Genomic DNA, 16025 nt, shown 5'->3' with positions numbered 1-16025 from the left:
ACACAAGCTAACCCATGGAGGCAGCAGCAGGCTTTGTGTTTGGTAAAGTCTGTTGGCTTAAACTAAGAGAGTTTAGTTTGTTAGCACAAAGAGCTGTCAGCTAAAGCCCCGAATGCACTTTGAATACAGACGAACTGAGAAAAACACTTTAAATACAGCAAACAGTCAAACTGACCACATGTTTTTCTGCTGATCATCCACAGCAGTACGTTTAGCATTCATGCTAGCAGCAGGCTATGACTGTTAGGGTTGCCAACCGTCCCTTAAAAAACGGAATCGTTTTTTTGTAGAAACAAAAGCACACGTCCCGTATTGAGCTAATAAGGGACGTACTTTGTCCCGTAATACAGTGAGAATCAAAAGTGGTCTATAAATGTTTATGGAATTAACGCTTTGTTTGAAAACATAATTCCCAGCCCCTCTCCTGCTTTGTGACCAATGAGCTGACAGCACACTTATGACAATTCAGATTACCGCTCATCTCATTGGTCGAGGAAAGGTCGCTTGCGGAGAAAATACCGGAAGACAACAGATGACCACAACAAGAAGCATGGCCAACAGGGAAACAAACGCCGACACTGCGGTGCAAGTCTCGGACGACAGTACACCTAAAGCTGGGCAGACACTGTGTGATTTTTTCAGTCACGTTATTCAGCTCCTGCTCAAACTGCACGATTGACTCGCAGTTGGTAGGTCACGATGCAGGTCTCACACTATACCGCCCGATGCTCTGATGCGACCTGAGTGCTCACACTGTGCCTCCATAAAATGAAGGTTATAACAGAAAATCTGTCGCTCTCTCTGTCTTTCACTCACACAGACACACCACCACCATCAACTTTGCTAAATTGCTAATGAAAAACATTGATCAGGCAGCTGTGATTGAGCAGCATGTAAATCCAACTATTTTCACGGTTGTTGTGGTCGTGATAATTTTGTGGGGCCACATCGAAAAGGCTCTGATGAGCTTTCCAAAGTTCTACAGTTGTGCCTCCATCGCTTGTGTCCAGATCACACGCTGCACAGCCGTGCTGCTCCGTCTTTTTCACCAACGTTTACGTGTTTGCGCGTGAGCAGTGTGAACGGCTGTGGTGACACGCTCACGAGCGATTGATGATCGGGAGCTGGTCGTGAGGTGTTAATCGCTTCTCGTTACCCCACGTATACTACACGATGCACGATGAAGGCCAAAATTGGGCCGATCGCCAAATCGGTCGCATGACTCAAAAATCATCTCAAAATGGGACAAAAATCGCACAGTGTAAGCCCAGCATCAGAGCAGCAATGTTTGTTCGCTCAGAGAAAGAAAAAAAGGCTGCAAAAGTACAGGGAGGAATGGGAAAAGGAAAACACCTGGCTGGAAAAGTGCACGATAACACATATAAAGCGCACTGCACTGTGTGCCGGCGCACTTTTTCCATAGGCATGCTTCTAATGGTGGGCACATGAAGAACATGAGGGGTGTGAAAGCTCGGGGAACCCTTAACCAATTTGTTGTCCACCAGGCTACGGCAGAAGCAGATATGGTATGTAGACACTGGTTTGTTTTTTAAACCCTCTGGTTAAGGTTAATATGGGCATGTGCAGTGAATATCAGCGCTATGTGGCCAGAAGTGTGATAATATAATTTATTTTGTGTAATAAACAACTGCAAGGATAGATGATTACAACAAATAGATGACTAATACATAAAAGTAATACATAGATGAATAATGATGATGAGTTATGATGCGTAATCATGGGAACAAGAGGGTTTACAAACAGGAGCAGCTGATTAGCATTAGAAAAGCTGAAATAATACCTCAGCTGAAGCCAATTGCACTAAATGCACTATATGTGCACTGTTACAAGAATATTTTTCGTTCTATTGCTTTCTATTAATTTATATAATTTTAAGTTAAGCAGGACAGAGTTCTTTTAAAGAAAGATTTACTTTTATTCTCAAAAGTTAAGCATGACAGGCTTCTGTTTAAGAAAGAGACCTGTTTTACTGTGTTAATGTTGTCATTTTGAGCTAAAAATAAATGGCTAAAGGATCATTTGTTTCCCATATGGTCATATCACAAAGAATAGAATATGCATCTGCTTAAATCAAATTCAAGTCAAATGGTTAAAAAATAATTTCACACACACAAAAAAGAGCTACCACACTGGGAAGGGTGAAGACAACTAGGTTGCCCGGCCCTGGCCACGAGGTGTCCCTTATTTATTTTTCAGGGAGTTGGCAACCCTAATGACTGTCCACTGAGCACCAACACAGGTAGGAGTGAGCAGTGATGAAGCAGGACTGTGGGCAAGTTTGAGCTACAATCCTATTGGCTTCTCAGTTTCTCCAAAGAAAAGGGGAAAAATTCTTGGTGTTGTGAAGATGTGAGTTGGTCTTGTTGTCGTGGGGCTGGAAGGATGCTGGCAGTGAGAGGCTTTTCATACAGTGTTCAGTAACAGAATGAGAAGAAAGCCACTGCACATGAAACAAGGTGCTCGTAGAGTTTGTTTACTGTGTTTGTGCCACAATGTCAGATCAGTTGTAGATTCACATGCAGACTTGTCCAGTGAAACCAGTGCAAGTACTGCAGTACAGAGCAAAGACTAAGCAAGCCAGGAGAGCTCTCCAATTTTCTGAAAGTATCAGGATATTTGAGTGATAAGAAAAAGTGGATCATGCAACAATGTCCCTCAGCACACAAAACAATCAAAGCAGAATAAATATAATGTTTTAGATCAAACACTTACAGGGACCTGAAGAGAGAGAACCAACAAGATATCATGGCTAACAGAGGAACTCAAGCACAGACTGAGTTCTGACAAACAAAAAGGTGACAGTTTATTTACCAAAGAGGTGAACCACAGTGCTCTATATATGTACAGTGAGTTGGGGAGGGGGTCCAGGGCTCCAGGGAAAAGAGGGAAGGGAGTCCACACTCACTCCTCTTCAATCACTCTTGTCCTGCTCTCCACTCACACAGCCACACACAGGAATCACAGGTAAGCGTCTGTAACCAGGTCCGGGGAAATATTTACTCAAAGTATACACAAAGTTAACCCAACTGGTGAATTAAAAGAGAGATTTCTTAGCAAGGAGCTGAGATCATGAACACAGGAGGGTCAATGTCCCAGCGACAAACTGCTCCATGCCGCAGCGTTAAATGGTTACCGGTAAGCCCAGGTGAGTCAGCAACAGGTGGTGTAATCATCATAGCTGTGTGGACCAAGAGTGAGAGGCCATTACAAGCTCCACCCAGGCAGGCAAAACGCTAGCAGGAGAGAGCAAAACATAAAACCTAAAAAGCCATCATGAGCCAGCCAGAGAGACACAGAGTTTATACTAGAAGAGAAACCTGCTCATCTTCATCATGTTTGTTTAAATAGAGAAAATCAGAAGTCTCTGTGTGTCAGACCACGGCTCTACACAGACACTTCTAAGCTGCTTCAGAGTGAACTGACCCAGATAATCTGCACACAGCGGCTGTAAAACAGTGAAAGTCATAACTGTCTCTCTGATGGAAAGCTTTTATTGTGAAGTCAGGAAGTCTGCAGGAAGTGTTGAGTTTGTATTCATCACTCAGTGTTTAATGAGACAGGCAGACAGGAAGAGCAGCTCATTAGTGTTGATGAAATCAAAGGAACTGTGAGGAACTGCAGTTTGGTCACATCTGGATGTTTTTCACTGACAGTAAATGTTTTAGTGATAAAGAAATGTGTTCACAGAGAGAGGAAGAGGAGTGGTGTTTGTGATGAGGAGCAGCTGTCCTGCTGTGCTTTGTGTCAGGACGTCCTGAAGGATCCAGTCTCTACCAGCTGTGGACACTGGTTCTGCAGACAGTGCATCTCCTCATACTGGGACCAGTCTGCTTCATCGGGAGACTCCTCCTGTCCCCAGTGTGGAGAAAGATCCAGAAGCAGAGCTGGACTGCAGACAGCCAGTCAGAGCAGCTGTGTACAAAGTAAGACTGAACATCTGTCTGCTGATGGACTCATTTCTGAAAACTGGACTTCTTGTGTTGTTCAGACATTGAAGAGTTTTCTTTCTCTTTAGTCTCATTGTTTTTCTTTCTTTCAGAAGATGTTGGTCTGCAGGAGGTTTTAGATGAACATAAGATCAGTCTGAGGAGGAGATGTGAACGTGTGACTGAAGGAAGTGATGAAACAGGAAGTAGAACCCTCCTCAACAGGATCTACACTGAGCTCTACATCACAGAGGGACAGAGTGAAGAGGTTCATACCCAACATGAGGTGAGGCAGCTGGAGACAGCTTCCAAGATGGACGCCCTCCATGACGCTCCAATCAGGTGCCAGGACATCTTTAAAGCCTTACCTGACCAACAGAGACCCATCAGAGTGGTTCTGACCAACGGCGTGGCTGGTGTTGGAAAAACCTTCTCAGTGCAGAAGTTCACTCTGGACTGGGCAGAGGGCTTGGAGAACCAACATGTCAGTGTGGTGGTTCTGCTTTCATTCAGGGAGCTGAACCTGATCAGAGATGAGCAGTACAGTCTTCTGGAGCTGCTCCATGTTTTCCATCCAACATTACAGAAGGTCACAGCAGAGAAGCTGGCTGTCTCTCAGCTTTTGTTCATCTTTGACGGCCTGGATGAAAGCAGACTTTCATTGGATTTCACCAACAGGAAGCTGCTGTCTGATGTCACACAGAAGTCATCAGTCAGCCAGCTGCTGACAAACCTCATCCAGGGGAATCTGCTTCCCTCGGCTCTCGTCTGGATAACTTCCCGACCCGCAGCAGCCAATCAGATCCCTCCTACATGTGTTGACAGGCTAACAGAAGTACGAGGCTTCACTGACGCCCAGAAGGAGGAGTACTTCAGGAGGAGATTCAGTGATGAAGAGCTGTCCAGCAGAATCATCTCCCACATGAAGACATCCAGGAGCCTCCACATCATGTGTAGTATCCCAGTCTTCTGCTGGATCACTGCTACAGTTCTGGAGCACATGTTGACTACAGAGCAGAGAGGAGAGCTGCCCAAGACCCTGACTGACATGTACTCACACTTCCTGCTGGTTCAGACAAAGAGGAAGAAGAACAAGTACCACGAGGGACATGAGACGAGTCCACAGGAGCTGACGGAGGCTGACAGGAAAGTTCTTCTGAAGCTGGGGAGGCTGGCGTTTGAACATCTGGAGAAAGGAAACATCATGTTCTACCAAGAAGACCTGGAGCAGTGTGGTCTGGATGTGACAGAGGCCTCGGTGTACTCAGGAGTTTGTACAGAGATCTTCAAAAGAGAGTGTGTGATCTTCCAGAAACCAGTCTACTGCTTTGTTCATCTGAGCATTCAGGAGTTTCTGGCTGCTGTCTACATGTTCCACTGTCACACCAACAGGAAGACAGAGGTGCTGAAGAACTTTTTGGGAAAAAAATACAACGAGTCCTCTCTGGATGATTTCCTGAGCAGAGCCATGGAGAAATCCCTCCAGAGTAAAAATGGCCACCTGGACCTGTTTGTTCGCTTCCTTCATGGCCTCTGTCTGGAGTCCAACCAGAGACTCTTAGTAGGTCTGCTGGGTCAGACAGAGATCAGTTATGGAACCATCCAGAGAGTCATCAACAACCTGAAGGAGATGAACAGTGATGAAATCTCTCCTGACAGAACCATCAACATCTTCCACTGTCTGATGGAGATGAACGACCTCTCAGTACATCAGGAGATCCAAGAGTTCCTGAAGTCAGAGAACAGATCAGAGAAGAAACTCTCTGAGATCGAGTGCTCAGCTCTGGCCTTCATGCTGCAGATGTCAGAGGAGGTTCTGGATGAGTTGGACCTGCAGAAGTACAACACATCAGAGCGGGGACGACAGAGACTGATTCCAGCTGTGAGGAACTGCAGAAAGGCTGGGTGAGTCCAGATGTGATCATTAACATCATTGATCAGTGTAGGTTAGTAGTTTAATTTTGAAAATAAAATCAGATTGTAACCACAAAGTGTTTGTGTCCGTACGCTGCAACCTTCCACACCATTCCTTTATTGTACAGACTCAGCAGCAGCTCCATGGATCCCAAATCCAAGAGTGGAGAACAGATTTGAAGTGTGTCACATCCATGCAGTCACAGCTGTTTCCACCATGTTTCCACTGATATTAATCCTGTTCAATGACACGTTTCATATCAGTGAATATGTTCTTTAGGACGTCCACTGACATGTTTAAGTGTCCTGCTGGAAATCACTCAAATCATCCATGAAATCCATGAAAAATCCTTTTAGTGTTTCTAACTTCACCCTCTGTCCTCTCTCTCTCTCCATCCTCCTCACTGCTTCTTTCACTGATAATCACACAAACATCGTATTCAGCTACAAAATAACACAATAATATCATCTGATGATCATTATTATAAGAGCAGGATCCATATTTGATATCAGAGTAACACACTGCTTGGTTATGTGCAGTCATCATCAGTGACTGTGGGTCAAACAGAAGCTCTCTGATTGGTTGCTGACCTTGGTCACCTGTCCACTCTCACCTGTTTGTGTTTGCTCTCTCTTTGCTGTCTCCATCCTCTCTCTCCTTTCTCTCCCTCTCTGTCTTTGTACGTCACTCAGGTCCAATGGAAACAGTGACATTTACAAACCAATCAAAGACAAACTGATCCATGTCAGGTTATAACAATATCCAAAGTGAATACAGGCTGCTGCTGGACACAGACAGGTAACATCATTTTGACTTGCTGTCACCTGGATCTGGACTCATAAACACTGAAGCCCTGAACAGGAATACAAATCATTTTCTGCCAACTAGCGACACACCAGCAGATAATGGCTCAGAAAGCTAAAATGAGCCAATCATTTCTGTGTTTAGTTCCCCTGAAATCAGATCTGATATCAGCAGCTCTGAGTTCATTCATCATTATTGTCCAGTGATGAGATTTCTGCTCCGTTTGGTAACAGTCAGCAGGTTTTTCCTGCGTGTGGACGTGAACAGTCGTACCTGACAGCAGGTAGCAAACAGAGATCATCTTTCCAACTGGAACTCTTCACTGAGCTGAACTCATTCAAAATGTTCTGGAGTCAAAACAGGAAACAGTCCAAATGCGTGTCTTCACTCTGACTCTGGATCAGATCTCAGTGACAGACTGTGGACATTATGGAAGCCTAAATGTGACACCATCTTCCTCCTTCATCTGCAGATTAAAGCCAAACAAAGATGCTCATTAAAAGTCTGCAGGTCTGAGAGAGACTCAATCGTTGTGTCATGTCAAACACAGTAAGAGGAGCTGAAGCACAGATGTGAAGAGCAGATTCATCAGATTATGACCTCACTCTGTTTTGTCTTCATATACATTCAGTCTGTGTTTATAATGCAGATTTTCTGCTTTTATAATAACACATTTTATATTTTCTATCATCACAGACTGACTCAGTGTGGACTCTCAGAGTCTCACTGTGAAGTTGTGGCCTCAGCTCTGAAGTCCAACCCCTCCCATCTGACAGAGCTGGACATGAGTAACAACTACAACCTGCAGGATTCAGCAGTGAAGCTTCTGTGTGCTGGACTGGAGAGTCCAAACTGTCGACTGGAGACTCTGAGGTGAGTTCACTGACTGCGGCTGTTGTTGTTTTTCTATATTTCAGGTCTTTGATGTTTGAAACTTTCTTTAGTTCCTAAATGTTCAGGATGTTTCTGAAGACAAATGTGAAGAAGTTTGAGTGCTTTCAGAAATGTTGTCTTTCCAAACGACTGAACAAGAGTTTTTCCTTTTGGCTCCAAACAGAAGTGACAGACTTGAGCAGGGTTCATTTAAAGGCTGACAGAAGTGGAGTGGTGACGGGGAGATGTTTGACAGGACAGTGTTTCAGCCTCCACAGGTTCATGTTGTGCTCCATCAGTCAGTGAAGATGAAGTCAGTGCTGATGAGGCTGTAGAGTGTGTGAGGGATGTGAATGAGGATGATGAAGATCTGATGATAGCAGATAAAAACAGGCTGCAGAGACTTTGAGCCATACAGGGCACACAGTGTGTGTACAGAACAGCTGAAATCATTATGGAGGCCTCACTGGGATATGGAAGCATCACAGTACAGCTTCAGTGAAGCATTAAAGTCTCTGATATGAGATGAGAAATGAAGCAGCCAGAGCTTTTTCATGAGTGGAAATCCACTGTGACTGTGAGCTGCTGCTACAGCCTCCAGATTAGCCAGCAGCTCATCCTGCTCAACATTTCCTCACCAACTTTAATGGAAGTGTGATGTTTTCAGCTGGAGTGATGGTCAGGGTGGCCTCCCTCTCCTCTTCTTCTCCTCTTCCTCTTTCATTTGTAAAGCCACTTCTGCTGCTTTCATTCATTTGGAAGTCCTGTAGCTGAGTTTGGGAGAGACTAACAGCCTCGGCAGCAGAGGGGAGAAAGGCTGTAACACCACCACTTTACTCTGTTCTACCTGTCACATCATTTTATCAGGAAACAAATATGCTCATGTTTTTACTATGTTTGTCTTGAAGATGTAAGAAGATCACATGGTGCTTTTTATTATTGTGTTGGTTTGTTTGCTGTCTCTTGGATGGAGCCCAGCTGTGCGTGGCCCCTGGGCCTGTGGTCAGAGTGTGTGCTGGATAATCCGGCCCAGGATGAGGCCAAACTGACATGGGATGAAATGTCTGTCACATAATTGAGCTTTGTGAGAAATGTACGACTTTAATGTGAAACATTCAGAGTTTTTTCTCTTGTTGTGTTTGTTTGAAGCTGCTTCCTGTTGGCTTCAGCTGTTTGGAGTTTCCATTTTCTAAACTTCTACATTCTGAACCTTCTTCAGCTCTGAACAGATGATGAAACACTGAATGATTTCAAGCTCACACTTTGTCTAATAAACTTACATCTTTCATTCTTTATACAGATTGTGGAGCTGTGGTTTGTCAGAGATCAGCTGTGATTATCTGGCAGCAGCACTGAAGTCCAACCCCTCCCATCTGAGAGAGCTGGACCTGAGCTCCAACAACAAGCTGCAGGATTCAGGAGTGAAGCATCTGTGTGGTTTCCTGGAGAGTCCAGGATGTGGACTTGAAACTCTGAGGTCAGTCAGCATGTTTTAGTTGTGCTGAGATGAATATGATGTGAAAGTTGTGCTGACACTAAACTGCAGACATCAGGCTGATATTATACTGATCCACACTGAGGATCTTCATGGTAAAGTCTGTTTTCTTCTTCTCTGGTTTAGTCCATTGACTGCAGCAGAACAATGTTCACATTTCAAACAGTGAGACTCAACGTATGGCCCGCGGCCCACACGCGGCCTGCCCACCTTTCCTGATTCAGAGAGAGGGGACCCTGATTAACTGTGTAGTGTTCTTCCTCACAGTTCTAAGTATCAGACACAACAATGAATAATCCACAGCTGACTGTCTTTAGCAGGTCAAAGGTCACGGCACACAGCAGACAGTGGGAAATATTATAACTCTGATCATTTATCAGCACATATCCATATGTATAAAAACAAAGCTGACACTGTGAGACTTGATCAGAGGTGTGATCATCACAGCAGAGGCCTTTGTGTCAAAGTCACTGAGGATCAAACAGAAACACATGAAGCAGATTTTCCTGTTCTGGCTTTTTATAGCAGATAACCTTCAAAATATTCTGCAGTCCATCAAAAACTGAAGCAAACCATGAATCAACATGTGAACATGAGCTGATGCTGCTGAAGTGAAGCAAAGTTACAGAGGTTTGATTACAGACACAGCTGACAGTTTGTAATCTGTCATCATTTTAAAAGGTTTACATTTCTTCAGTATATCCACATTTGCAGCTGGTACCTCAACCTCCACTTGTCCAACACAACTGCTGTCCACTGCCTCCATGACATTGTGATTTTGCTGTTGGTCTTCTGTCAGATCTTCATCAATCACTTCTGCACGGGGCACACCTTCAGACTCTGCAGCTGCATAACGAAAGCCTGTAAGATAAAATTAGACATAAGGTAAATGTACACCAATATTCCAATGACAGGTGTGTGATTCATCTGGAAGTTATGTGCGGATTAGTGTACAGTGATAGCAATTTAGTATGTTTTTAGAGGGGGGGGGGTTGTTTACCTCCGATGGGTGCCCAGTCTGGATTTGTTACATCCATTTCATATGCTGGTTTGCCTGCAATAATGCCAAATCATAAGCTACTCAGTCGACATGACGTGGTTCTGCAGCATCACACATTAGCATGTTTTATCTCATTATCTATGACCTCAGCACATTGAAAATCACACTAAAAGCCTTTCAAGAGTGATATGAATTAATTTAGAACTCACCGGAAAGAAAATGCCGTGAGCAAACCAACAAAAAGCTGGGGATTGCAGAGAACTCGATATCCGCTCGTCTCACCGCTGCAATCCAAGCCTGACGTCTTTGTTTAGTAATATCGGATACATGGGATCCCTCACGTTGCCTCCAGGATGGAAAACGATGAAAAGAGAGCCCGTTATCCAGCTTCTTGCCTTCACGATCGTGTGATCTAACGTTGCAACCGACAACACAACACGTACGATCCATAGCTGAAATGGTATCCTTTGGCTGGCCTACTGTCATGGCGGAAGGGGGCATGGCCCATCTCCCGTGACATCACGCTCCAAAGCCCTATAGGTGGGAAAATGTACCATGTCGACCAATCAAAAATGATATGGAAACATGACATTTGGTTGTTTAGCAAAAGGGGGAAGTTTTAGGAGTGACCGGCAAGAGAGAGCGAGTGAGCGAAAGAGAGAGAGAGTTTTGATACGTGAGAGATTTGTGACGTTTACCGTGTTTGGTCTCAAGTTAGTTTGTTGTCTTGTGTATTTAGTGTGTAGCTGTTGTTTTGTTTTGTGTGTCAGTTCTACTAGTGATCGTCACAGTTGCTGCCTTAAAGCCAACAAAGGCAGATTGCAGTGTAAACGCTGAGTGACACACCTGCTGTCAGACCTGCAGGTTTATCCCTGTGCTGTTCTCATATGTGTTAGAGTGACACAAACTATTGTTTGACACCTGATTGTTCTGTAAATAGTTTGAAATGATTATATGAAAAACGTCTGAGCCTTGGCTGCATTTTTTGGTAAATAGTACCATATAACTTTGTTGTTTGCAAAACGTGTGCGTATTTTTAAAAATGTACAATCTCTATTTGCATTTCAAGTTATGAAGATGATTCGTTAAACATGTGTGTGGTTTTTACAGTCAAAATATCACTTTCTACTTGTATTTTAAATTTTGTCTGAATTTAGATAAATTGTGCTGATACAGTTGGTCAAAATGAGAAAATAACAGATTGGCAAGATAAACTGTTTTTAAAGGTAAAATATAGAGGCCACATCAAAAGTAGTCAAGAAGGGTTAAAGGCTAAAAGCAAAGTTGTCACCAAGTACTGTTTATATTTGTGTGTATTGCTGCAGCTTTTTTGAGTATTAATTTGGTGCCTTTGTGTGAAATAATGGTATTGTGAGTGATCCATATAGTCACAAAGAATAGCCACTTGTTTCTGTGCTACCAAAGTTCCCCGGCTTTCATTCAAAATGTGTTTATCGTCAGCACCTGCACATTAAACTACTTAAACATTATAAATGTCTTCAAGCTCACACTGAGGCCTGTGGGGTACTATCAGCCACTGAGACAGTACACACATTTATATGTGTTTGTATATGAATATTTCATACTTTAAGACTGCCTGTTTATTTAAGGGAGATGAACAAAATACATTGGAATTGTACAAAATAATATCATGGATGATAAATTAAATAGATTTTAAGTAGATGCTTGTGCATTCTTAAAGTCTTATATGTTGAACTGAACTATGTGATCTGTTCAAAGCCTTAATCTTAATTTGAAGTAGAGATGGCACGATACCACTTTTTTTTTTATGTCCGATACCGATACCGATATCATAAATTTGGATATCTGCCGATACCGATATGAATCCGATATAGTGTTTTTTAATCAACAAAACTGTTTGTTTTTTTTTAAATATCTTGCTGCATTTTGTATAAGTTCATACTCAAGTTTAAAACAACAACTACACTAAAGCTATTCTGTTATACCTGTATGCAAAAAAAAAAAATTTCATAGTTCAGCAATACTGATCAATCTAATAAACTTAAACCTACACCATCCTCCCTATTCTGGTATTTTAAAGAGTACTTAGCGTAAATATTAAGCAACCTAACTAATAGGGTTCCAACTCCCAGCAACAACAAAAATAAATAAATAAAAAATAGGGAACCACCCCTCACGCTCCACCTCATGATGCTTAATCGACGTAATCAACCTTAATTTGATGCAGTGTGAAAAAAAAAAAGCACAGAAATCAATTATTTTTCAAGAAATATTAAATAGATTCAACATCTTTCTTCAACAAAATTGCAGACTGCACAGATGGTACCTTCCCAAAGGAAAAAGTACTATAGCTTACTAGGGTATATATATTAGACTTAATAGTCACTATATACAGTAATTGACTTCTATTCATTTTACATCAAATTAAAACTTTGGGTGTCAGATAATTATTTATTAAAAGCTCGACATTTTAAATGAGAATAAGAAAGAAAAGTATGTCTTTGTGCCCCCTTTTCCCAGTTAATGCCCTATCGGCCCCCCTGGCTAAACTTTGCTAGATCCGCCCCTGCACAGTTACCAGCCGTCAGCTACGTAGAAAAATATCCTCGAGTAGAAAGTAATAATAAATAAATTCTAACAACAGCTGATCAAGCTTAAACGTGCTGCTGTTGTTCAGCCGCTGGTTTCCTCTTTCTGGTGCAAAGTGGGCCAAAAGCAAACAAGAGAGACGGACTCGCGACAGAAAAGCCGATCAGCTGATCATTAAGCAGTTTCATGATTGAAGTAGCAGCCAGAAGAGGCAGTCGCTCCATATATCGTTTGGTAAGCTTAACGCAGGAATGCTTTACAAACATTCAGAGATGGACTTACACACTTGCTTTACTTCTCTCGGGATAACTTTGTCGGAGATGAAATGCCGGGTTGCTAGCGAAGCTCCAAATGCTATCCAGACCACCGACAGGTCCCGCATGCCACAGCCGCTCTATCACGTGATGCATACTGCTCCGACTGCTAACGTTCTGAGGTGAGTTACGGCGTGTTGCAAGTTTTGTGAGGTGCTTTCGTGATATTTAATGGATCGGATTACATTTTTTATTTTTCTCCGATATCCGATCCAGTAATTTAGGTCAGTATCGGACCGATACCGATACGTAATATCGGATCGGTCCATCTCTAATTTGAAGTGAAATGTGCATTTTGAGTTTATACACTATGTATATAAGGCGACCGTTTCCTTTTGCAGTATTTTTGTGTGGTGTACTTTTCTATGTCTTAACAAAAGGGGAACAAAGGTGTTTAAGTTCACCTAGGATGATGTGTTTTAATTTTCACATGGTCTTGCTTGAATTTGACCCTGACAAAGGCGTATGAACTCTGTCAGCTGTTTGGAGTTTCCATTTTCTAAACTTCTACATTCTGAACCTTCTTCAGCTCTGAACAGATGATGAAACACTGAATGATTTCAAGCTCACACTTTGTCTAATAAACTTACATCTTTCATTCTTTATACAGATTGTGGGGCTGTGGTTTGTCAGAGATCAGCTGTGATTATCTGGCAGCAGCACTGAAGTCCAACCCCTCCCATCTGAGAGAGCTGGACCTGAGCTCCAACAACAAGCTGCAGGATTCAGGAGTGAAGCATCTGTGTGGTTTCCTGGAGAGTCCAGGATGTGGACTTGAAACTCTGAGGTCAGTCAGCATGTTTTAGTTGTGCTGAGATGAATATGATGTGAAAGTTGTGCTGACACTAAACTGCAGACATCAGGCTGATATTATACTGATCCACACTGAGGATCTTCATGGTAAAGTCTGTTTTCTTCTTCTCTGGTTTAGTCCATTGACTGCAGCAGAACAATGTTCACATTTCAAACAGTGAAATCTCCCAATTCTTTGAATCTTTGGGCTGAAGGAGGGACAATACTCGGTGTATCAATGCTCAATCAACAATCATTTATTTCCATACAATTCAACAGTCAGAGCATTACAACGTCCGGACGGGAGAGATGCTACCAGAGGGTCAGGCACATGTCTCCAAATGGTGACGGGTTGCTCAGCTTTTTATAGTCTCTAGTGGCCCCCAGCTAGTCGTAAAAGCCAAAACATCACATTTTTTCTCTGTTACAGCGCCTAAGTTATGACCTCGGCAGTTGTTTCTCTGCTTTCTGTAAGGTGGGGGTGTGGAATGTAGTCTATCTATCTCCCCTGTCTTTAGACACAGAGTCTCCTGCTTACAACCTTCTCTTCATGATTCAACAATTAAGCATGTCAAGAAAACAGTGTAACACATTCCCAGCAGATCAAGGATACAGAGTGATGCACATTTATCTAATGAACTAATATGTGAATATGTTCTGTTAACTCAAAAGTATAATGAGAACTAAACTACATACAGCTCACACACTCTATATTAAAGGGTATAATGTGATCTACAGCAGTATTCTAATTCAACTACTTTGATTACATATATAAGGTAACATATAATAACAGAATAATCTAATAATTCCCCCTTTTGATCTCTGAAAGAGATCACTTACAACATGCACTCCAGGGTCGCAAGGTCCAGGTTTTCTTGATCCTGAGGCCCTCTGTCCCCCTTTAACGGGTGGACCATATGTGGGATGACCTCTGTGTTCACGCAGTTCAGATGCAAGCAAAGTTAGATTTACAACCATAACAGCAGTTACAGATGACACTCCCATCATTCCCAATTTTCCCACAGCTTTATTTTGGTGCTCCAGTTTTCCACTCCCATTTTAATGCCCCCTTATACCTTTCAAATGTACTTAGACTAGAACCTCTGTCTAAGGAGCTTTTAACCTTTATTTTTATTGCTGCAGCTACCAGTGTCTTCCAGTTGGGTGATTCTCAGCTTCTTTCTTCGACCTCCGGGGTTAGACCACCCTTTAGTCATTGCACAGTTCTGGGGATTATTCTGCCCCGATTTCAAACAAGGATCTGTGTGTTTTGGGATCACCGCCGTGTCCCCCTTTTTGCCAAGAGTCTCTCGAACCTCGTTGGTCTGGTGTTCCTGGTTTTCGCCAACCCCTTCATGGTTATTGCTGTGTTTGTGGGATCCATCTTCTCCAGGAGCCCAAACGTCATGACACTTGACCCCAGTTGCTGTCTCGGCTGTCCCTACATCTGTCTCTGCTGTGAAGGGTCCTCACATCTCCGTGTCCCCGTCTGGTGTCTCTTCCTTTCTCTGCAAGAGACAGAAAACCAAAACACCTCTCTCCCTAGGCTTGATAATCTAATATTGTTATCCATTGTTGTTCTAATGATTCAAATTTGGTTTAAAATATTATGTTCAGGACCTATTCTAATCATAATCTATGTGTGTGTAAAAGAAATCAAAAATTAGTGAACCCTTTCTAAGTCTAACACATTATAAGCTTAAGTTTTACCATAGCTAAATTATTAAACACAGAAATAACGTCATAAGATGTTCATAAAACCATTGTTTGATGTTCGGACTCAACTTCCCCCTTTTTGACACACTCCCATGTCTCAATTCATTGGAGCTAGACAATTAAAAGAGAAGGTTGGTGACATCATATCTCAGAAAGTATCTTCAATCCCGAAAATTTCCCTTCTCCTCATGTAATAAAGTCTGTCATCCTTGCATGCCCAGGTAACTGGTCCATCCAGAGCTGTAACATTTTGAAATGTACATACAACAAGCCAAACCACACCTTGGTCACACCAACCCTTTTCTGCCCTGAAGATGTCCAACGCCATCTTAGTCTGGACCAGGGTTGTAATAGTTTTGCAATTTTCATCAGTTTTAATCAGTTTTTACCAATTGTTTGCTAGTTTAGTTTAGTTTTTATTTTCTGAAAATCCTTAGTTTCAATTTAGTTTTATTTGTGTTTTGCCAAAATTAAGTGTAACAAAATCCCAGTTCCATCATATCAGTCATACTCTTCTGGTTATCCTTGGGTGTTGAGACTAATAACTATTAACTCTTGCCGCACCGTGTGGTCCTAATTTTGGTTGAAGTGAATTGAT

At 42.5% G+C, this 16025-nt stretch overlaps 1 pseudogene across 1 annotated transcript in view; it reads left to right on the top strand.

Annotated features, from left to right (window-relative positions):
* LOC145419307 (NACHT, LRR and PYD domains-containing protein 12-like) overlaps positions 1–16025 on the top strand; it is a 174881-nt pseudogene that overhangs the window by 2073 nt on the left and 156783 nt on the right. Inside the window, exons 3-6 of the transcript XR_013906894.1 lie at positions 3709–5852; positions 7363–7539; positions 8840–9016; positions 13530–13706. The product of XR_013906894.1 is annotated as an NACHT, LRR and PYD domains-containing protein 12-like (transcript). The remainder of the gene's footprint in view (positions 1–3708; positions 5853–7362; positions 7540–8839; positions 9017–13529; positions 13707–16025) is intronic.

This window comes from Astatotilapia calliptera, chromosome 3 (genome assembly GCF_964374335.1).
Source record: "Astatotilapia calliptera chromosome 3, fAstCal68.1, whole genome shotgun sequence".
NCBI lineage: Eukaryota > Metazoa > Chordata > Actinopteri > Cichliformes > Cichlidae > Astatotilapia > Astatotilapia calliptera.
The sequence above is the reverse complement of the archived record's forward strand: the minus strand, read 5'-3'. Positions and strand labels throughout refer to the sequence as shown.